The sequence below is a fragment of the Bos grunniens genome, chromosome 14, assembly GCF_055505025.1.
Source record: "Bos grunniens cultivar Pamir isolate PY7600 chromosome 14, Bosgru_T2T1.0, whole genome shotgun sequence".
Classification (NCBI taxonomy): Eukaryota; Metazoa; Chordata; class Mammalia; order Artiodactyla; family Bovidae; genus Bos; species Bos grunniens.
The window spans coordinates 80,712,826-80,735,254 of NC_141178.1; the positions used below are offsets into that span (position 1 = coordinate 80,712,826).

The 22,429-nt window shown below is 52.1% G+C and overlaps 1 protein-coding gene and 2 long non-coding RNA genes across 52 annotated transcripts in view; 2 read left to right on the forward strand and 1 right to left on the reverse strand.

Moving 5' to 3' along the window:
* Nucleotides 1-4,834, reverse strand: part of PTK2 (protein tyrosine kinase 2) — a 192,950-nt gene extending 188,116 nt beyond the window's left edge. For all 48 annotated transcript variants that reach the window (XM_086337508.1, XM_086337504.1, XM_086337498.1 and 45 more), the window contains exon 1: nucleotides 4,669-4,834. The gene's annotated coding sequence lies outside the window, so the exon portion shown is untranslated. The remainder of the gene's footprint in view (nucleotides 1-4,668) is intronic.
* A 768-nt stretch (nucleotides 4,835-5,602) lies between these two features.
* LOC147359728 (uncharacterized) lies at nucleotides 5,603-7,141 on the forward strand. Its single transcript, XR_015141166.1, has 2 exons — nucleotides 5,603-5,944; nucleotides 6,607-7,141. It is a non-coding gene; the product is annotated as an uncharacterized LOC147359728 (long non-coding RNA).
* A 10,203-nt stretch (nucleotides 7,142-17,344) lies between these two features.
* LOC147359729 (uncharacterized) lies at nucleotides 17,345-22,142 on the forward strand. Of its 3 annotated transcripts, none has more exons than XR_015140368.1 (2): nucleotides 17,345-17,630; nucleotides 19,670-22,142. It is a non-coding gene; the product is annotated as an uncharacterized LOC147359729 (long non-coding RNA). The 3 variants fall into 3 exon arrangements; XR_015140369.1 differs by lacking the exon at nucleotides 17,345-17,630 and adding an exon at nucleotides 18,054-18,202; XR_015140367.1 differs by lacking the exon at nucleotides 17,345-17,630 and adding an exon at nucleotides 18,067-18,388.
* Nucleotides 22,143-22,429: the final 287 nt, after the last annotated feature.

The window sequence follows — 22,429 nt, forward strand, 5'->3', positions numbered from 1 at the left end:
AAGACCCACAATGAGCGACTGTACCTCTAGGCTTCCACTGTTTCATCTGCAAAAGGAAGCTGCAGACCCAAGTACCGCTCTAGTTTTCTCAAGGAATAAAGCAGATAGAGCACTACAGCACTTGGCTCTGCCCTGGCACACGGTGTCTAACACGTGCAGCTTACAGGGCAGAGCTTCTCCAGTACTTAACTCATCTATAAAAAGGCAGTGACACCCACCAACAACATGGGCACCCACCAGGTGCCCAGCGATGTTCTTCCCCTCTCACTGGATAATATTCAAATATATAACTTAAGTCATTCTTCTGGATCTGAAAAATGAGTTTACAGTACACGGCAAGGTATGTAAGTAAGATTTAGGTAGGGCCGCTTCAGGTAAATGCAAAGTGTGTAAGCAAAAGCCTGCACGTCCTTCATGTCCTTGTGGTGATGCCACTAGCGTTTCCCTCTGAGGTTTCCAACTGCTGAAGAGTGGCGACGGTGCCACTTGGGGAAACACTTCCTACTTCTGTCTATAAATCACTTCATTAGTGTTTACGCAAAGCACACTAGACTTAACAGTTTTGCTAAAATATTCCTTTTTTTTTTTTGGCCACACCATGTAGCTTGCAGTATCTTAGTTCCCTGACCAGGGACTGAACCCAGGTATTCTGCAGTGAAAGCATGGAGTCCTAACCACTAGACCACTAGGCAACTCCCTAAAAATTCTATTTAAACTGAAATTGTAACTGTATTTGTGCATCTGAATTTTATTTCCATCATTGAGCCTAATCAAAAAAAAAAAAAAATGCAATTGTTATAGCTATGAACAGAGGGGGTTCCTCTATAGATTTCCAATCAGAAACACACTTGTGTAATTCTAAATGGTAAGATTTGGCAGAATTCCTAGAAATTAATACCAGAAACTGGTAGACATGAATTTCATTTCTCTTGCATTGAGTTGTCTTTTGGTAGTCATGAAAAAAAGGGGGGAAAAAAAAAAATCTGCCAAAATGTCAGTAGAGAGAAAAAGCAATAAAAGACTCAAATAAATCCACTAGTAAACACTGAAAATGGAGAAGGCAACGGCACCCCACTCCAGTACTCTTGCCTGGAAAATCCCATGGACGGAGGAGCCTGGTAGGCTTCAGTCCATGGGGTCTCGAAGAGTCAGACATGACTGAGGGACTTCACTTTCACGCATTGGAGAAGGAAATGGCAACCCACTCCAGTTTTCTTGCCTGGAGAACCCTAGGGATGGGGGAGCCTGGTGGGCTACCGTCTACGGGGTCACACAGAGTTGGACACGGCTGAAGCAACACAGCAGCAGCAGCAAACACTGAAAAGAAGGGGGAAAAAAACCCTAACTCCTGAACGTGGCTGGGTGAGCGAGAAAAACACAGGTGGCCCAAGGGGACCCACACCTGCTCTCCCCCCACCTCCCTCACCCAGGGTCCTTCTGAGGACGGGTGAGCAATGCAGCATCTGAAGCTTTCTGTGTGTACATAAACTTCTTGGAGCTTAGTACTATCGACTCAAGTAAGGCCATTTGCTTTGCCCAAACTTTCTTACGCGAACATTTTAAATAATCTATACAGATGGCATTGAAAATTCTCAAAGATTCCTACAGTAATTTCTTGCTAATTATTTAAGGGATTTTAGTAAGGGGAAAACTAATGAAAATATGTTCTTAAACTAGAGCATTAAGGCAAAGTAAAGTACTTCAGAAACTAAATTTTTCTGATTTACTAGCCAGAAAAAAAAAAAAAAAAAACCTCATTTCACAAATATGATAAAAATAACAGAACGTTTTACCAATGGCATTTTTTGCAGATCTAGAACAAAAATAACAACAAAAATTCTAAAAATCTGTATGGAAATACAAAAGACCTCAAGTAGCCAAAGCAATCTTGAGAAAGAAAAACAGAGTTGGAGGAATCAGGCTTCCTGACTTCAGACTATACTATAAAGCTACAGTAATAAAAAATAATAGAACTTTTCATGCCACTGAAATTTAAAACCAGATTTATTCTAGATGAAAATATATCTAAACTGAAAATGTTTTATTTTAAAAGTTAAAGATTTATATATTGTATTAGCTACTTGAATTGCATCTTTTATCCTTAAAACAATATTTATTTTTTTGAAAATTAAGACACCTCAAAGTACATGAAAAAAGGTTTCCATAAAACCTTTAGAGATATGAGCTAAGATCCCACCTCCCTAATTCAAAATAACATGCAAAGACAGTAACTTTCAAAGTTTTCTTTTACTATCCATACCACTTTATTACATCACAGACTACATATGTATCACAAAATACAACAGAGTAATTTCTTCTGAGGGAACTCACCAGTATTTCTCTTAAAAGGGTAGGCTTTAACAATACAATTTTGTTATTTAGACAATTTTGCCAACCTTCTAGTAAGAAAAGTTATCTAGCTGAAGAACCTAGTTTTGAGAATTGGAACATTAATGTCTGTACTTTCCAACAAAGGACACAGCGTTACAGAAATGAGTTTCGTTAAAAACTAAACTGGGCTTCCCTGATAGCTCAGTTGGTAAAGAATCCACTTGCAATGCAGAAGACCTTGGTGCGATTCCTGGATCAAGAAGATCTGCTGGAGAAAGGACAGGCTACCCATTCCAGTGTTCTTGGGCTTCCCTTGTGGCTCAGCTGGTAAAGAATCCACCCACAATGCAGAAGACTGGGGTTCAATCCCTGGGTAGGGAAGATCCCCAGAGAAGGAAAAGGCCACCACTCCAGTGTTCTGGCCTGGAGAATTCCATGGGCTGTATAGCCCGTGGGGTCGCAACTGAGCGACTTTCACTACTCACTAATAACATTTTCATGATCCTCACTGCCACTCCTCACTCCCACCTTTCCCAGGCACTTTAGACCGTTACACTAGCGGAACGTCACTCCTGATCTAACACTTCATGACTCACTTTCGGGGACCCACGGCCTCAGCTTCATAAATACTAAGTTTTGGATGCAGGGTCTTTATTCAGCCAAGCACTTGCTCCTCAATGCATCACCTCTGAATGATGTACAAGTCCTTCTGTTTAGTCCTTTCCTTAAGTGTTATGTGCGGGCGCGTTTAAAATGGAACATGTGTTTTAAACAGTATTTTCCGGTGCTCATCATTAAACTGGATTATTTGATAATGACCTGAAAAATTCTCCAGAGAAGAATCTATAATATTTATCTTTAGTACATGAGTGTTCAGAAGATGCTAATGGTAAACTTGCCTAGCTTTTCCCCTCCAAAGACAGCCAAAAACATGAAACCATATACTCATAAAGATACTGAGACAGTATTTTTATGAATTGAAAGTTGAAACACAAACTTCCTTTCAAAGTTTCATGTGTTTAAATACTACAGGGTTTTAAAAATTAACTGAACAGCACAATTGGACCAAAATATTATCCAGACTACAGCTCAACAAAGTAAGCTGAATGCTAACTTACTGTGAACCTTAAATCACGTCATCCACATACTTTCCTCCCGCTTTTCAGAGGTTGTCAAAAGACAGGACGACTAACCTGAGGGCTTGGCTGCGTCATTTCAAAGAAGAGACTTATTTTCATTACCCGTTTGACAAAAAGTTTTAAAAGGGTGAGGCTCTGGTATTTCATCTCGAACAGTGATGGCCTGTTTTTCCAACCACGAAGAAGTTTACATCCTAAGTAAGAATCCCAATGATGGTCGTGCAGATTCAGATAAGTGCAGATTCTCAAACTCTGACACAGCCTTCAACTTGACCGTATTTCAAGCGGTTCCCATATTACCACAATATTACTATTATGTTAGTCTCACTGCCAAAAACCCAGCTGCAGGCTAACTGAACAAGAAGACTGCTGAAATGGCTCAAAAAACAACATCAACAACAGGAAAAAACCTTTACCCTTAGTGCATTAAGCTACAAAATGCTGCAGTCAAATAAAACCAAGTATTAATAGCAGCGTACACGTACACACACACACACATCCATCCTCCTCTGAGGAAGAAAGAGGTGCTAGGGAAGGACCCGGAGAGAGAGACAGAGACAGAGCCAGCTCGCAGCGGAGTTGGGGGCTGGGGCGGGAAGAGGAGGAAACTTGGGAAGCGCAGCGAGTCCGGCCAGGTCTACGGCGGCCGCCGGAAAAGCTCCGGGCGGCAGAAAACTTGAGTGCGGGCCGCGGGGCCGCGGGCGGCCGGCCGCCCCGCACGCGGGCTCGAGGCCCGCCCGGCCCGGCCCCGGCCCGGCCCCGGCCGAGTCCTCTCCCGGCCCTTTTGTTGTGGAGGCCCTCGGCCCGCTCCGGCACAGGCCAGCCGGCCTCCCTTCCCGAGCCCGCACGGCCTCCAGACCCTCGGACTCTCGAGCCCGCGGACCCCCGGCCTCCTTGCGCCCCCCCAGAGCCCATGCTTCCAGGAGCCCCCGGCCTCCCCCACCAGCCCCTGGCCTGGAGACCCTCAGACTGTCCGGGCCCCGCACCCCTCGGCCCGCCGGGGCGCCCCGGCTTCCCTCACGCCCCTGCCTCCCGGGGCCTTGGCCGGCGCGGGAGGGGCCTGTCCCCGCCGCACCCGCCGCCGGGACAGGGCGGTCCGGCCCCGCTCGGCCCCTCAGCCCTGGGGCCGCCGCCCTGCCAACCAGCAGCTCCGCGAGTCGGCCTCACGCCCCGGCCCCGGCCCGGGCCCCTCACTCACTCCGACCGCGGCGGTGCCGGCAGGCGAAAGCGGACGACGACCGGGCGGCGCCGCGGCTGACGGGCCGCGCTCCCTCCCACGCCTCACGCCGCGGGCGCACAGCGGTCCCGGCCCGGCGGCGGCGGCGGCGGCGGCGGCGGCGGCGGGCTCGCGCCCTCGGGGCCGTGCTGCGTCGGCGCGGGCCGCGCGTGCGCGGCGGCCGGCTGAGGCGCGCCCCCGCCCCACCCCCGCCGCTGCGCGCGCTCGGCCGCGTCCCTGCCCCGAGCTTCCGCCTCCCGGGAGTACCGCGCATGCGTGCCGCGGCCCGCGCATGCCCAGCGCGCGGCCGGGCTCGACCCACCGGGCTCGCGCTGGGGAGACGCCGGAGCCGGGCTGCGGGCGGCCGCGGGCGTGGCTGCGGCCCCGAACGGCAGCCCCGGGGGAAGCCCTGGCTGGGGGCGGGAGCGGCACCCGGCCAAGCGGACGCCCCGAGGCAGCAGCTCTGGGCCGACGGAGTTGAGGGGACTACGGGGGAGCCCTCGCACCCTTTCCCTGCCCGGAGCCCCAGACGCAGCCCTTCTGGAGGCACCGCTCCCCCGGTCGGCAGCCCCACAGCCGGTCCCCAGGGGCCGAGGCACGGGTGTGGAGCCCCGCTGTGTGCCCGCGCCGGCCCGGGTCCCCTCCAGGCTTCACGCCCACCCTACTGGGGACCCTTTGCAGAGAGGGAGCGGGTTCAGGGGCGTCAGAGCTAGTGCTGGGCGGACCCGGGTTTGATCTTGGAAGGTGGACCTCTGCCTGAGCACCCGCGGGGCGCTGACCTGGGCCCGGAACCCCGATGGCGCGGGTCCCCGAGGGGCTGAGGCTTGAGACTCACGAGGGGATGGCAGGGAGGCAGCTGCGATGAGAGCAGGTTTTGCCAGGAGTACGACGGGGGAGTGGAGTGGCGGGGTGGGGGTGCTGGGTAAGAAATGCAGATGGCTAGGAGCCTCGCAATCTTGCTCAGGTACCTGGATCTCCTATACTTTAGGCAGCAGGGATCCTTTGGAAGATTTTAAGCGGAAGTGATATCTGATTTGTGTTCTTAAAAAAAAAAAAAATCACGGGCACCCTTGCGGTAGGAAACGAAACCAGAAGCAGAGCAACTTTCATTTTTCATAGTGTCCCTTTGATCCCCGCCACAAGGCGAGAGGCGGGATAGGCACACAGTTCTCCTTTTGAAAGGTGAACTCCCTGAAGCTCAGAGAGATGACCCTCTGTTCCCTTCTGAGAAGCTGTAATCCCGTTATCACTAAATCAGGTAGAATAAAATGCTTTCGCTTAGCAAGAGTTCTGCAATTTTTAAACGTTTCCTTTTATCGTTCTTTCGTGAATATGTAAGGTTTTTTTAAAACTACATTTAAGATCTTAAGAAATGGTGTCTCTTGATGTTAGCCCCAGGGCCTTTGCACTGGCTGTTTGCTCTACTTGGAAATCTTCCCCTCTGCTTGGATCTTACTCCCTCACTTCCTTTCGGCTCAGATGTCACCTCATTAGATGTCAACCCTCTCTCTCTGTAATAGGAACCACCCACCACCCCCCACCCTTTGACACACAGGCTCCACCGCCTCATGTGCTCTGTGCTTTGGACATCACAGCCCTACAGTGTGTGCTTGCTTATTTCTGCATTGTCTCCTCCCTCCACTAGAATAGTAGATTCTCTAGAGCGGATTTGTTTTGTTCACTTCTGGGACCCTGGCACATAATAAAATATTTGTTGAGTGGTGAATGAAGCTTCGCGTGGTGTGAAGTAAGGAATTATTTTCAGAAGTATAAGGATGGAATGAGAATAGAAGAGGACTGAAGGACAAAAAGGAGTTATATTAATGATATCTTTGGGGGATTGTGCTTAGTGTGTAGACTAAAAATGGGCACCAAATTTTTTATACTTCTTCCTGAAAGAAGTGGAATCTACTTTTTCAGGTGGTACTAGTGGTAAAGAACCCGCCTATTGATGTAGGAGACATAAGAGACACGGGTTCGATCCCTGGGTCAGGAAGATCCACTGGAGGAAGGCATGGCAACCCATTCCAGTATTCTTACCTGGAGAATCCCTTGGACAGAGGAGCACAGCAAGATACAATCCATAGGGTCGCAAAGAGTCGGACACGACAAGCGACTGAGCATGCACGCATTTGGACCGATCTTGTTAACTTGCTTTGACCACTAAAATGTGTCACAGGTGATGTATGATTTCTGAGCTGAAGCCTCAAGGGGCCGTGCAGTTTTCACTGTCTTAAGCCCAAGTGTGCCTACTGAGTGGTGACTGAGGCACCCAGGCCAACAGGCTGCCAACCACCAGGAAGATGAATGACGCTGCACTGGGCCACCCAGCCCCAGAGAAGCTGTCTGACAACTGCAGCCACCTGAGACCCAGAGAAACCTAGAACTTCCAACTGCACCCAGACTGCCTAGCCAGACAGTTATAAGCGAATAAAATAAAAGATTGTGGTTTTAAGTCTCTCATTTTGTTACACAGCCATAGACAACTGATACTTTGTTTCCTCAACTTTATCATGATATGTTTGAACTTTGTTTAACTCTCACTTAATAAAGAAAGAAAATAGGGAAAGGGTGAGAGGAAGAAGCAATGCAAATAAGAAGGGCAAAGAGGTACAAAAGGAGGAAGGTAAATAGTGAGGAACGCACTGTCTAACAGACCCTTCTTATCCCTGGAGCATACCTGCGGTGCCTAAGTGCTCAACCTCTGGAGATGGAGGAACAACAGAGCTGACCCAGGCTCAAGTTCACCAGCGTCTGATGTCGTAGGTTGCATAGCATCTCTGAGCCTCACTCCTCTGTAACCGGGGCTTACAAAGGATGGGGAGCAAATGGACCATCCCGTAAAACATTCAGCAAAGTGCTTGGCATTGTATACCCTCAGCGAGTGTTCTTGCTTAGCTGCAGCATCAATGTACAGATTACCAATCTTGATCACAGACAGGATACCCAAAGGACCCCACAGAGCATAGTGTTGCCAAAGGTCAACTGTACTTGGGCTCTGTGAGTCAGATCCTGTAGACACTCTCCAAACCTCCTAGCAACTCTGCCCCATGGATGCTGTGATCATCATCCCCATTTTATTGATGTGAAAACTGTGGCTCAGAAAAAAAGCGAAGCCATCAGACAAACAGCACGGCTGGAATTCAAAGCCCCAATCTGTCCAACTGTGAAGTCTGTGCTCCTCCCTCTCCCCGCGAGCCTCTGCTGCACTCGGCCCTGTACAAAAAACAAAATACAGAACGCCATTTGGCTTCTCCCTTTCTGCACTGCGCCAGATGGGCCAAGCGCTGACCTTGTGTGGGAAGCTTTCAGTAAGGGCTTCCTGTGTGGTGGCAGAGCAGCTGCACCGACCCTGGGAGCAGGTCTCCCTGGAGAAGCCCCTCGGTTCTCTCATCTGGAGGGGGCTTGCCCCCAGGAGGGACTCGCTCACCACAGGGAAGCAGAAACAGATTTAAGGTCAGAAGGTGGATGCACGGTAACAAGAGCACGCAAGCTGATGACCGAGTCCCAGGTTTCTGCCCACTTCGTGGCATTGACCAGCCTGCCATCTGCCTAAAGAGGCTGCGGTGACAAAAAGTGGGACCCGGAAGACAGGTGTCTGGCCCACCACTAGGCCCATTAAGATGTGCCCCTGGGAGCTGTGGGCCTGGCCCTGGAGTGCCAAGGATCGGAGACTACTCAGGGACCAGGCAGCAGGAAGCAGGGGAAGAAGAGACAAGGCCAGGAAACCTGGGTTCAAATTCCAGCTCCCCCACATGACTACCCAGTGGTCCTAAAGTAGCCACTCAACCTCTTTGCCTCAACCTCTTCATCTGTAAAATGGGGAGGGGAGGAAGACCAGAAGGAAAGGGTCGGGGGTATCCCTAGGAAAGATGTCCCGAGGGGAAGCAGGCCAAAGGAGAGGCAGCACGAGTGGCCAGAAGGCAGAGTCCGTCCTCCACACTCTGACCGAAGTAGAGACGAGATGGGCCCCCACCACAGGGTGTGGCTCTCCTGCCAGGAAACTTTTGGGCTCACGGGACGCCTAGACAGTGTACGCATGTTTCACTACATGTTTGAGGTTTCACTTCCCTAGGGAATTTAATGTAGGAAGTAGGCATGTGGGGTTCTTCTCGACCACTAGGGTGGGGAGAAAGGGTCACGCCCCCCAGCAGTGCCTGCAGTGGGCACGTGTCTCCTGTGAGCATCTGGGAGCAATTCATCCCAGATGGGAGGAGTGTCCCCAGCTGAAGTTAGGGGCGCCCCAGCCCCCCTGCTCATACAGATCACCCGCCCCACCCCACCCTCAGGCTGTTCCTGGTTCCTCTGATACAAGGAGCTCTAGCGGGACCTCTTCCAGGCGCCGCCTCCACTCCACACCCTCAGCCTCCCCTGTTAGTGAAAGTGAAGGGACCCTGCGTCCAGCAGCGGACACAGGTCTGCTCTCAGGCCTGGGCCCCCTGCTCACTTCCCAACCCCCACCCCCACGGCACACACACACACACACACACATACACACACACACACACACAGAGGGGACACCCTTCCCCTGTACGGTGCTGAACAGGTCCAGGCCAGGGACAACCCCTTGCCCCTCCTGACCTGAGATAGCCCTTTGGCCCAGAATTGGCAGTTAAAGCTCAAATCAGAGTGTCCAGAGCTCCCATGCCCCAGCTACTGCCCCTCACCAGCCTCACAGAAGAAAGGGGGCCATGTTTCCTGGGAAATTCTGCTCCCAGGCTATCTATCATCTCATTTAATTCTCACAACCACCTTGGCTACATCCCAGTAAGTGCATTTTATAGATGAATAAACTGAGGCTAGAAGGGGACGGCTACCCAGCTCAAGTCTACCCAGCAAGTAAGTGACAGACACAGGACCCAAACCAGCTTGTGTGGCTCTGAAGCTGCTCTCAGGCACTGAGTTCCCAGCTCCATGCTCATATTTTCCATTTCCATCAAGATCTTGACTTATGCTAATTCTCAGTGATCCAGAGCAATAGTTTGGGAAAACTACCTCAAGTAAAAGATCAGCTTTTTTTTCTTCCAATCCATGTGAACTGATACTTTTGTAAAATGCAACAAAAATAAATTATTAGAAATAAGTGATTAACAGATAAATGCGTGTGCATGCTCAGTCATATCTGACTCTTTGCAACCCCATGGACTGTAGCCCACCAGGCTCCTCTGTCCATGGGATTCTCCAGGCAAGAATACTGGAGTGGGCTGCCATTTCTTACTCGAGGGGATCATCCTGACTGAGGGATCCAACCCACATCTCTTGTGTTTCCTGCATTGGCAGGCAAATTCTTTTCCCCTGTGCCACCTAGGAAGCCCAATTAATAGACATATACTACTGTATATAAAATAAACAACAAGACCTACTGTATAGCACCAAACACTATATTCAATATCTTGTAATAACATGTAATGGCAAAGAATCCAAAAAAGAATATGTACATTTTTCCTGTTCTTCCAGTCACCAGTATAAACAATTGGTATCTCTTTTGATATGCGGTGCTTCTGCATCTGTTCAACATGTGTGATATCTGCATATACACACATCTACACAGTTAGAGTACCAGAAATGATGGAATATGGCAAAGTATTCTTCAACCTCTTTGTGAACCATTGTGAATACCACACTGAGATGGGGAGATGATCGCACAACTCTGAAGGCACTAAAAGACATTGAATCATACTTTTTCATGAAAAAAAGAGGGACCCGACTCACTTCAGGTCCTGAAACTGCAGCTTCAGGGTGACGAGGCCTGACTACGCCTTGCAGCTCCAGGTTCTGGTCTCACATAGGTTTTCTGTTGTAATAGCAAAGTGGTCCCCTCCTGTCCCCTCAGCAAACTCTGGAGGAGAGTCAGCCCCTTTTCCTGTAGTTTCAACCCAAGTCTCAATGGGTCTGGCTGGCCAGGCTTTGCCAGGTCCCATGCCCACCACGGAACGGAGAGCAAGCAGCCTTGCTCAAACCAGACCTAGAGGTGGTGCGAAGGGAAGGGCTGTGAGCAGGCAGAACAGCAACCGTTCCTCCTCACCCCTCTCCTCTGGTCATAAGACCCCGCTTGCCCCTCAGGACACGCACTGCCCACATTTCACATGGTCCGGGGACTGTGGTCCCCTCTTCCCCAGGCGGGTGGCTGTCTCCCAGGATATAGCCCTGGCGTCCAACAGAGAGGGAAGCAGGCCCAGCCTAGGAGACAGCTCACTGCTGACCAGCCTGCCGTTCCTCTTTCAGTTTTGGGGATGTGCTGCTCACGCCTCCCTTACGTGAGCCAGAATCAGCATGTAAAATTACGGACACACAGCAAGCCCTCAATTAAAAATAAATATTAACACTACTGTCTCTTCCCAAAGTGTCTTTTGACATCGTTTCTTCTTCGGGTCTGATTTTTAGAACAGTTTTAGATTTACAGAACAATAGAACAGAGTTCCCATATGCCCTGCGCCCAGTTTCCCCTGTTATTAGCATCTTACATTAGTATATTTGTCGTAATTCGTTAACCAGCACTGATGCATTGTTATTAACTGAAGTCCATAATCATTCAGACTTCCTTTGTTTTCTCCATTTTTCTGTTCCAGGGTCCCCTGTGGGAACCCACGTTGCATTTAGTTATCGTCTCCTGACACTACACTGGAAACTTGAATTCGGCCATGGTGGGAATAGTTACACCGTGAAAACTGGCAAACCCTGCCAGTCAGGGTTCTCCCCTTCCCAGGAGCCTGTAGCTGAACACTTGATAGCACACCACTCTCTGTGTATACGCTGTTCCATCTGATGAGATGATATTGTCAGGATTTGGAAACAAATAACACGAGGATGTAAAAAACAAAGCTTCTTTTTAGTCTGACAAAACAAAATTAATTCTAAGCACCTGTCAATTCTGTACCCACTTTTTGCTTTCTCTTAGTGAGCCTCTTAATAATCATGCTACAGTTTTAAGCATCTGTTAGATACTAGGCATATGAATCCATAATCTCTTATCATCACTTTCAAGTTAGATGTTATTATTATCCTGGTTTATGGAGGAGAGAACAGGCACAGAGAGGTTGCGAGACTGCCCAAGGTCAAATCTGCTCCTGCCACAGGGCCCCCCATGTGGCTGGGCGTGTACTTGCCCCTTTCTAACCTGAAACCACCTAAAAGTCATCGGACATGTTGCTGCTTTGAATTACAATGGGTCTTCGCATCTACCGCTTCTGCTTTTCCTGAAATGTCATTTATCCTTTGGTTGAGGCTCTTTTCCTTTTCATCGGCTCCAGCTTTGTGCTCTTGCATTTAACTGTGACAGCGATAACGGCTTTTTCTGTAAAGTTATCAAGCCAAAGTCAGTGGTATTCTCTAACCTTCAATGGATAATGAATGTGCGTGACAACCCACAGGCCCTGCACACACTTCAGCAGCGGGGTTGGAAGGTATTCACAAGTATCAGAGCGAAAGCTAAGTAACAGGAGAAAGGCCTGCCCCTACCCTCGGAAGACGCACACCACAAACGCCATCCCCTGGTTCTTACAGCCTCCTTGTCAACAGTATAGCTGGTAGTGAGGTCACTCTGAGCAGAGGCTGAGGCCGGGCAAGGTCCGTGGCTCCCTGAGGGCATCAGCAAATTAGCACCAGAGACACGAGGGGGATAAGAGAAATGGGCAAAACCCAACCAAGAACAGGGATCACTTCATGCTGAACCCAGTGTTTCCTGAATGACTGAACTTAGGTGCTCTGACTTTGTATTTCTCAACTTGCCTAAGCTGTAAATTCCTTAGGAGGAGAAACAAAGTGACTTGAACTTCCTAAAAAGAAAAGGGAGTTCCTCTGTCTTCACAATGGAGACCGTTGTCCCAGCCGCCTCCGAGGGGTGTTGTAATGAGTGGACCACATGTGCGTGGGAAAGAACTCCTGGCTTCCTCATGGTACCTCTCGCTTGCATGACATCCTCTGATAGGTGGCGGTTTAGTCATTAAGTTGTGTCCGACTCTTGCGACCCCATGGATTGTAGCCCACCAGGCTCCTCTGTCCATGGGATTTTCCAAGCAAAGATACTGGAGTGGGGTGCCATTTCCTTCTCCAAGGGATCTTCCCCCTGGGTTGATCTTCCCAACCCAGGAATCAAACCCAGGTCTCCTGCATTGCAGGCAGATTCTTTGCTGACTGAGCTATGAGGGAAGCCCTCTGATAGGAGGCACCTAAAATTCCTGTTGGATGGACACAGGAATGCTATGTTAGCAATCATCATTTTTGCTTTACTGTGTCCATAGTTTGTGATTCATCCACAGCGCCCAGGACTCTGACCACCTACAAATGGACTCTGAAGATACATTTTGACACGGAGAGACTCGTTTGGCAACCCAGAGATGCCTCCACTAGGGGCTGAGGACATCCAGGCTGGCCTGGGTTGGTAATTACCATCTCCACCTGGAAAAAACCCTGGTGACTCAGCTGGGTGGAGATGCCACCTATGCCTCGGGGACAGGAAAAGAGCTGGGACCTTGGAGGCAGCGCCCTGGGGATGTCAACGCGGATTCCCCGTGCTTTGCAGGAAAGAGCACAGCATGGAAGCCGCCAGCTGCTTCTCCCGCCCAGCGGTCCCTCAGCCGCCCTCTGTCCATGGACTTCCGTGAGTTCCAGGGCGGTGGGGAGGGGGGGAGGCCTTGAGCTCTGAAATCCTGTGAATTCACAAAAGGGTGACATTTAGTCTGTGACAGGCATTAGCAGTCCCCCACAGGGAGCTCTCCGGGGGCAAGGACAGCCTTGTTCTCACACAAATCACAAAGCCGGCAGTGAGTGCTCCATAAATAAGCCATTTTGCCTGCTTGAAAACAATGCTCTAAGAAAATTCCCACACCTCCACCGGACTGACTTGCGGCAGCGGGCAGATTTCAAGGACAAACAAATCACGAGGCACTTGATGTTACAAACCAGCTGAGGTCTTATGCAGATTAGACCAGAGCCCCAAATCGGCCCATGAGAAGGCAACCTTGACACGGGCATCTGGAACAAAGGATGCTGAATTAGGACCATGGCAGGCCAACGCGGCCGTGAATGAGGGATTGTGGGAAGGACTTTGATGTAAACCCAGGCAGAACCGTGTGTACTTATCTCCCAGGGGATCCACCCACTTTGATGCAAGTGGGTGGCCTGTATTTAAATATGGGGATTTGTTTGCATTCCTCAAGAGAACAGAGGCTTTGGAGCTGGAGGGATGTGTCATCCATTGTCTCCTCTCTGGGTACAGATACCCAAGTCAAGGGCTCCCGTTCACAGAAGCTTGGTCGTTTGCCTTGAAGGGTCGGGAAGCAGAAGCTGTGACCTCCGAGGACCCCAGGCACCACTGAGACGCTGCCTTCTGTGTCATCCTTGAGGCCTGTCAAACCTGGGGCAACTTCTGCTTCCAGCTCTCCTTCCAACTGTTAAACTGAGCTACAAACATTCATTGAACACCTGCCAGGTGTGAGACGCTAGGCCGAGTGCCGTGGAAGGACAAGGAAGTCCGCTACCTGCAGTGCCCAAGGCCTGTGCGGACCCCAGGGGCACCAGCTGGTGGGATGGGGCAGGCGGGAGCCGCTTCTAGCGGCGCGGTCCTCGGCCCAGCCCCTCCCCCTCCATTCTGTGGCTCCTTGTGGGTTCTCACTCAGCCTCCATGGTCACCCTGCGGGGTGACCCTCATATCGACACCTTGGACCAGGCTCTTGGCCAGAATGCCTAGCTGAGAGGCCAAGGGGCATATCAAACTCGACGTATCCCAAAAGGAAGCCCTCCTCTCGCACCAGGTGGTCCTTGCTCCTGGAACAGCCTCTCTTCACAGCCTCTGTCCTGCATCCTCAACTCCTCCCTCTGCCCCAGTTCCCTCCACCCAACCCATTACCAGTCTCTGTCTCTTTTACCCCCAGAATCTTTTCTCATCCATCCCGCTGTCTTCATCCCTAGGTGGTCACCCACCTGGATTCCCCAGGGCCAGTGTGGTTCCTGGCCTGGGTCTCTGCATCGTCCCCTGACATGAGGGCTAATCTGTATCCGTCCAGTACACTCCTTTTGCACTAAAGTCATCCAGAGTCCCTTTCTGTTGCCTGTGCCCAGATGACCAGAATCAGCTCCCTCTCAGGCCCCCTGCACAGCGAGCCCTCACCAAGCTTGGCCACCTGGCAAGTCGCTGTGTCTCTTGGCAGACTCAGGGTTCTCACTCTTTGCCTCACTCTTCCTCCTGCTTCCTTAGGACAGCGACAGTCACTCCGTGTCCAGATCTCAAAGGCAGAAAGGCTTCTGTGACTCAGTCTGGTCAACTCAGTGGGGGACTCTGCCTCTCAGGAGCCCCTCAGGGCCCTACGAGCACCCCTCCCATCAGTCTGTGCCCAGACATGCCTAAGGCACGACGGCAGTAGATAAAACCGTCACCTGCACCCACCTCATGCCTCACAAAGCGTCAGTGCCCAGGCAGATTCTCCCAAGAAAATAGACAGTCCTTGCTGCCAGGGGGTACCAGTTACTGAAGCCACTACCTCCCCTAGAACCATAGCTAACCAGCCGTGCGCAACTGTCCGGGGAGCCAGAGTCAGCCAGCCTGGCAAAGGGGAAGAGTGCATCTTGTCTCCGCTGCTTCTTTTTTTTTTTTTCGCTGCTTCTTAACTGTGTGACCTTGGACAATCACCTAAGGTTTCTGAGTCCCATGAAAAATTAGTGGAACTTTCTTTTAAGACAGTTATGAGGAGGGAGCAAGATCACATGAGGTGCACAGAAGGCGTTTGACAAATGACAGCCATGACTGGTCCTTGGCAAATGGGAAAACTCCCCGACCGTCTGCCTCCTACCCACCGCCCTTCATCCGGGCATTTGAAACAAGGGCTGGGGCAACTCTGGCCTCTCCGCAGCCTTTCCCATTGAGCGAGGAGCGAGGAGACTGGCCGCTGCCTTGAGCAGGCTTGCTTCCCACTCTCCTTCTCTGCCTGGCCCACCCTGCCCTCTGGTCACAGGAGACGGAGGAGTGGACGATGCAGGGTTATAGGACAGGTCCTGGGAAGCCTGGGGCGTGACCAAGTGTAATTCGTACCAGGGTATATAATGGTGGCCGTGAGTCAAGCCTTCTACTCATGTTCAGTGTTATTCATAATAAACCTGCTATTTGAATCTCCAGTGTCTTTCTCACTTGGTCTTGAACTCAGGAGGGAAAGAGGAAAGTGTCACTGATTTAGCAACTGCTTGGATAGCGTTAACGTGTGCCCTGCCCTATTCTAAGCACTTTAGCAATCTTAACCCATTTTTGGCCTAGTGAAGTGAAGTGAAAGTTACTCAGTCGTGTCTGATTCTTGTGACCCCATGGACTGTAGCCCGCAAGGCTCCTCTGTCCATGGGATTCTCCAGGCAAGAATACTGGAGGGGGTTGCCATTTCCTTCTCCAATTTTTTTTTTTTTTCGCCTATGAGATATTAATAGTTAGTACTATAACCCCCATTTTACAGATGAGGACACTGAGGACCAGAGAGGGCAGCTGGCTGCAGGGCCCAGCGCTCAGAAGTGCCTGAGCCAGGGTTTGAACCCAGGCAGTTGTGAAAAGGAGCTATTTCCTGCCATATCCGTAGACAAGGATGTGACAGTCATCAGTGATTCCAGCCCTCCAAATGTGAATTCCTGAGCCCAAAGGGCACTCTGGAAAGAGAATACCTGCGCTATCTGACAGCCAGCTCTCGGGCTGTAGCCACTCCCTACGGTGAGCCCTGAGGAACTCAGGATGTCAAAACACAGGATACTGGCCCCAGGTAGCCGAGATGCATATGCTTGTGTGAATGTTAGCCACTCATTCATGTCTAGCTCTTTGTGATCACATGGACTGTAATCCGCCAGGCTCCTCTGTCCATGGAATTCTCCAGGCAAGCATACTGGAGAGGGTTGCCATTTCCTCCTCCAGGGGATGTTCCCAACCCAGGGATCAAACCCAGGTCTCCTGCATTGCAGGCGGATTCTTTACCACCTCAGCCATCAGGGAAGACCGATTTCACTGAGCCTAGACTCTTGCATCTTCCCATACGTAGAAAAGCACTAAATTCCTCAACTTGAGATATCTGGTTTTCTTTAATTCACAAAATACTTTTGATGTTCAGACACCCTGCCCTTTGCTGCAAACTTCTATGTAAATTGACTCCTCCCCCGCCTCCTCTGAGCAGTTCTCTCGGGGTCATTTGAGATGCTGTCTCCCAGACTCGAAGTCCTAAAAACTCCCACCAAATAAAACATTAACTCTCAACTTTTGTTAGCTGCCCAGTCATATCTGTCTCTTTGTGACCCCATGGACTGTATGTAGCCCACCAGGCTCCTCTGTCCTTGGGATTCTCCAGATAAGAATACTGGAGTGGGTTGCTATTTCCTTCTCCAGGGGATCTTCCAGACCCAGGGATCGAACCTGGGTCTCCTGCATTGCAGGCAGATTCTTTACAGTCTGAGCCACAGAGGAAGCCCACGACTTTTAGGCTGTGACAATTTTTTTAGTTGCCAGGCCCGGCTCCGAATCCACCCTCTTTGCCACTGCTCCTCTAACATTGATTCAATCCACCAAGCATTTTGACCTGGAGAATACATTAGTCTTATATATATCCCTCTTTTAAGACAAAGCAGAGGCTGGGAGGAAAGAGATAAGGAACACGTGCTTCCTGGAGCTCTGGGTCTGGCAGACTCTGCCATCAGTGAGGATCAGGGTAACTCTGAGCAGGAGACGGGTAGGTCCCGAGAGAGGGGTCACAGGAGCACCCGGGGGTCCCCCCCTCGTCTGCACGCCTGGAGGCGGAAATGACCAACCGGACTTCAAAATACAAGCGCCACTGTGAACAAATTTAATAAACACATGGAAATACAGCAGAAGAGAAAAGGGGGGAAACGTCACTGCAAACCAAAGGCCGGCAGCAGTGTGAGCAGGGGCCCGGGACCCCACAGTCCTGGGAGGAAGCACCTCGGAAGTCCCAGTGCCGCGGAGACAGGTTTGCTATTCAGAAGCGTGTGGTCCGATTAATGAAAATCGAGCGGCCGGGTGCACAGGCACAGGAAGGACTAGCAGCAGTCGCTGCAGCGAGAAGAGGCTGTGCTGTGACCTCGCTGGCCCGAGCCGGGAGGGCCTGGAGCGCAGAGCTGGGCAGGTCTGACGGCTTTGCCGCTCCCGGCTGCGTGACCGGGAACCTCCCGTGCCTCCATCTGGGGGAAGGGCCCTCTAGAGCGCGCTCCCGGCTGCGTGACCGGGAACCCCCAGTGCCTCCATCTGGGGGAAGGGCCCTCTAGAGCGTGCTCCACACCGGCTGCCACTGTGGCCTCACTGTTCCTGCAGGTCTGGAGGGTGTGGTTCGAGGGGCGGGATGGAATCCGGTCAGACTGGGTGGGGATAAGAGAAGTGTTTCCAGCAGGACCTCAGACTTCCTGGTTGTTCCCCTGGAGCCAGAGAGGCCCGAGCAGTGACCTCCTGGAGCGCGTGGACGAGCCCTCACAGAGCGCCACGGGGGCCTGGCCACTGGCCTGGCGCTGCCACCCTGACCGATGGGCAGGGCCACGGCCCCAGGAGGTGGGTGGCCCGGCCCAGGCCCACCCTATCCGGGCAGAAGGCTGGCTGGAGGGCTGGCTTCCCGGGCGTGTGACCGGTGCAGTCCCAGAGGGCCGTGTGCACCAAAGGGGGATTCATGCCTGGGGTTCAAGGCTCTGCAGTCACCGTGCTGAATTCTCAATAATTTCATCTTTGAACCCGTGTTTTGTAAGTGAGGTCCAGGGATACCAAAGCGGGCTCCAGGGGAGAGGCTCATCCCCGCCCACTCCTCCCGCCCTGGGCCCCACGCTTCCCCAGGCACCTCCCTGCCTCTTAGTGCCCAGGGCCCAGTCCAGCCACATCCTTCCTGCCCCCACCCCCAAGGGTGGGGCACAGCGGTGGCTGTCCCTGCTCTCAGCTGGCAGTACCACAGGATCCCCCTCTGCTCTAAGTACCAAATGTGTCCCCGTGCTGAGGGTACCTCCTGTGAGGGTTGGGGTGATGGCCCCTGGGAAGGGGAGAGAGGTTTCCTGCCTTCCTTTTGCCCTGGGTCCTGCAAATTGCTTAGCCGGCCCAGTGTGGCTGGGGCGAGACAGAGGAGCCACCACCTTAAAGGCGGCTCTGTGCTGTCCCCCACAGGAGGGAGGGCTCACCCTCTGCCCCTCCGCAGGGCAACAGCGTGGCTCATCCCGTAAACTTCTCAGCCTCCGCTTGAAGCCACCACTGGGTGATGTCCACATGCAGAAGGACGCTTCCTAGGGCCTATGCAGACTACATTACAGCTTCCAGGAGGAGCAGTGCCTGGCTGGGCTGAGAAAGGTGCTCTCCAGGCTGGAGGAACACTTGCTTCGATTCCTAAGCTTGGCACCTTCCTGGTGTTCAGGGCATCCAGTGCTGGGCTGGACCAGACTGAGGCTACATGGCAGGGGAAGCTGCTGATGGGGCGGAGGAGGACAGGCCCAGACTGCCTGGCCTTACACAAGAGCCACAGAAGTTTGGATTTTATCTTTCTGGCCAGATCTCAAACTTCATCAGCCGCCCAGGAGCAGAGGCCAAAGTGGCTTTATTGAAACAAGACATTTCCTTGAAGTTTCATAACGTTTCCTGACAAATATGTGAGTCGTATTGCGTAAGAGCCCCGAGCTTTGTTTTATTATAAAAAATATCTGGAGGGTCAGAGTGATGCAGGTGCTCCAGGGGAGAAAAACCTTCCTCTCCTCTAGGAAACACTTCCTCTCGGGGGAGAAGCCCAGGGAGGGGTCGAGGGAGGGTAATGGATGGATGATCAACACAGTCAGGAACTGGTAGAGCTGTGCAGTCATAAACAGGTGTTTTCAAATATGGCCATGGATGTGCAAAGATGCATAAGACACAGTCTCTCCATAAGATGCTGACATTCTAGTAAAGGAACAATCCCACATGTGCTGATTATATTCATTTCTTACAGTTGCCATAACAAAGGACCATGCATTTAGTGGCTTAGAGAATCACAAATTTATTCTCTTACAGGTCTGGAGGTCAGATGTCTGATATGAGTCCCGGAGGGCTAAAATCAAGATGCTGGTTCCTTCTAAAGATGCTGGTTCCTTCTAAAGATGCTGGTTCCTTCTAAAGGCTGCAGAGGAGATTCTGATTCCTTGGCTTTCCGGCTTCCAGAGGCTGCCTGCAGTCCTTGACTGATGGACTCTTCTTCCATCTTCCAAATGCATCGCTCCAGACTCTGCTTCTGATCACATCTCCTTTGCTGACTGACCCTCTCACCTCCCTCTTATAAAGACCCTTGTGATGACACTGGGCCACCTGGATAATCCAGGGTGATCTTCCCTCCTCATGGTCTGTAGCTTACTCTCATCAGCAAAGGCACTTCGTTCATGTAAGGCCACATCTCCACATGCCCAGGGATTAGGACACGGACCTCTTTGGAGGATTATCACTGTCTACTGCACTCAGGATGACAAACAAGTCAAAGTATCAACGTGGGACAAAGGGATTTAGTGGTCTAAAAAGGGAGCCGTGACATTTGACTGTGGCGATCTGGGAGGACTCCGTGGAGAAGGTGGTCTCTGAGCTGAGATGACAGAGTGGCGAGCATTCTGGGCAGGAGGCAACCCATGAGCCGAGGTGCATGCGGAAGTGGGGAGGCCGAGGCTGCCATGGGAGAGCGAGGCGCTGAGTGGGCATCGGGAGAGTAGAGAGGATTCACAGGCACACCCATCGCGGTGCCTGTCAAAGCCCCAGCTTGCGAGAGCAGCTCAGGGTGGGCAGCTCACGCTCGGGGACAAGCCCGTGGGGTGGCCATGCCGCCAGCTTGCTGTACCTAGAGCTGTCCAAGCAGGCCGGCTGGTCTGTCCCAGGAGCTGAGGCTGGAGATATGGAAACAGCGCTGGCGCTAGTAGTGGGAGCAGAGTTCAGAGGCTCCACAGCGAGCAACCCTGATGCAGGAGGGGCAGATAGACCAAGAGGAAGGAGCAGGTGTAGGAAACCTGGGGTGAGAAGGCCGCTTTTGGCAGCAGGAGCCCTGGGGGGAGACGGGGGCCCCTGAGTGCCCCTCCTGGCTCTGGAGAAGCCAGGCCCAAAGGTTCCGTGCTCTCCTCAGCCTCCTGGCGTTCCTGTGTCCCATCCTGGTCCCAGCCCCTTGGCAGCCAGAGTAGGGTGCTGGTCCTGGCGACCTGAGACACGCAATAAGCAGACCAGGCCAGGAGGGAGAGCAGGGAACCCACGGGCAGGCTCGTCCTGATGGCCTCCCCGCTCCCCCGACACAGACAAGGCCGTCCCTGCTGCCCGCAGTGACCACCAAGGCCCTCCTCACTCACGCCCTTGGCTCCACGCCCTGCTCCATCCCTGGGTGTGTGCGTGGTGCCTCTGGACCTGAGCCACACTGGAGCCCGGCTTCCTCCAGACAAGGCGAGGGGGCTGGGGAGCGCTGTGCGGGGGCCCTCGTGGGTGCTTTAGAGCCGCCTTACTGAGTAGTTACACTGTCCCCATTCTACAGGCTAGGAAGGCAGGTAGGTGACTCTCCCAGGGCCACGTGGCCATAGAGAAATCTCTTTCCGAGGGACCTGCCCGGAAACCTACTGTGATTGCAGAACATGCCAGTTCACTACTCTATTCACCCAATGTTATTAGTGTCTACAAAGAGCTAGTCATGGAGATATCCACACACATGCCACACAGGCGCTACTGGAGCTTATGCAGGTGGTTTCAGATGCTACAAAGTGCCATAAGAAATGGCAAAGGACTCTGGCGGGGACCGATCAGCGGTCAGGAAAGCCTTCTCTCAAATAAGTCTTTTGAGCAAAGTACAGAATATTAAGAACAAGCCAGCTGGGTAAAACTCGGAGACAAGAGCATCGCAGGCAGCTCGTTAAATGTTTATTCATCTATTTATTAGGGGCACATGTTCAATCAGGGGGCTGCACTTAGAGTGACTTTGGGACAGTAGTCGGAAGTGGCTGTCAAGGCAGGAGCAGCAGAGAACCACAGAAACCAGAGAGGGGGCCTCGGCCTGGCTCCCCAGCCCCGCCGGCCTGTGCAGCGGAAGCTCCCAGCGTGCCTTGCAGCCCCCCTGCCCAGTGCGGCCTCCGCCTCCATGCGTCTCTCCCGGTTCAGAGGCATCGCCCCTCCTTTTGCAGCTCCACTAACACAGGTGCAGGGCCCAGATCGACTCCCTCCCACACGCCACGCCTCCTTCTTTTTCTCTGCACACAGACTTCCCACCACCTGATTCAAGGCTCAGGATGAGTGTTCCAGAAGCTGGAGGGATGCAGAGTTGTCTCCCGCACACACAGACGCCATGGCAACCGCAACTCCGTGACAACAGCAGAGGAAGCCAGGCTGGAATTTGCCAGCCCAGAGAGCGGACCACCTGGGAGACCAAACCCTCCACATGTTGCCCCATCTCGTGCTCACGTCCAGGGGACTTCTGCACAAAGCAGAGGTGACGTTTCAGCGGCATAAGAATAAACAGTGGGCACCTGTGAAATCCCTTGAAAGTGTGCATTTACTGTCCCAGAGTGACAGAAGAGGAAGAAGCAACAGGGACGAGATTTGCACTGATGGGCAAGGTAGGTTTTAGTGATGGGATTTTGTGTCATCCACAAGGGCGGAGATTCGCCATACAAAAACATCGGTCCGTTAGTTTATCTCCAAGATTCCATTTTCAAGCCCATCAATCCCCTACTTTCATCTACTTTCCACGGAGGTGAAAAAAATCTGTATATTTGAATCAAAGGCCCCAATATATTCAAACTTCTGGGGCTCCATAGGCCT